Source organism: Gopherus flavomarginatus, unplaced genomic scaffold (assembly GCF_025201925.1).
Source record: "Gopherus flavomarginatus isolate rGopFla2 unplaced genomic scaffold, rGopFla2.mat.asm mat_scaffold_67_arrow_ctg1, whole genome shotgun sequence".
NCBI classification, from domain to species: domain Eukaryota; kingdom Metazoa; phylum Chordata; order Testudines; family Testudinidae; genus Gopherus; species Gopherus flavomarginatus.
This window is the reverse complement of record NW_026115140.1, coordinates 26,991-27,983: the sequence shown is the minus strand read 5'-3', so window position 1 is coordinate 27,983 and position 993 is coordinate 26,991.

Below are 993 nucleotides of genomic sequence, written 5' to 3'. Positions count from 1 at the left end.
GATGTGCTGTGTTCGGGCAGCTCCTTCGAAGAACTGATAAGAGTCCTAGTTTCCCAGCCTCCTTGTTTTCGCTCCCTGGTTTTGTTCTTTGTTTGTTTTTAACTCCCCTACATTTCTAACTTTAGGCATGCATGTATACTAAAGGTGTCTAGTTTCTAGTTGTTAGAAGAAGGGGGTGGGTTGCTCCAGTGAATAATTTATGACGCGACGGAACTGTCTATATAGGCTTGTACTAAGATGTAAAGAGCAGGCTGGTTCTCTCTGGAGACGAGCTGCTCTCTATTGATGCGTGCACTTGTCAATAAAGAGCTTTTGATCGGACCTTGCTGGTGTTGCCTGTCTCTCTCGCGGTCAGACAACGAACTTTGCCGTCTGGGTTAGAGTCCCTGACATCTTTGGCGACTCCGCCGGGACCCGTCTGACTCTCCGGCGGGGGATCGGACCCTGAGGCAACGCAGCGCGCATCCTCCAGTTTAGAGGAGACTTGCCTGGTGATCTGATCTCTGCGTTGGCGATAAGGCGTGTTCTGTGAACCAGCTGAAACTCGTAGAAATCCAGCAACGTCCACCTACCCATTGAGTAGGGTCCAGGTTGTCGGGGTTAGAGTCCCTGACTACTTAGGTCTGGGTTAGAGTCCCAGTCCAGGTCTGGGTTAGAGTCCCAGTCCAGGTTTGCACAGGATCCAAGTTGTCTGGGTTAGAGTCCCAGCCTGGGTTTGAGTTTCAGTCCAGGTGTTCAAGTCCCTGGAGAGGTAAGCGAGCGCTCGACGCGGGGAGGTGGGGGTTAGAGTCCCTTTACCTCGACCCGGGGAGGAGGGGTTAGAGTCCCTTCATGAAGAGGGGTTAGAGTCCCTTCATTAAAATGAGACAAGTTGGCAGTAAGTGCCCGGGGGATGCCCCGTTGTCTCTGATACTTAGAGATTGGAAAGAGATTTCTGAGACAGCTGATCTAGTTAAATTTAAGATGAGAAATCTGTGTTGGATCCAATGGCCA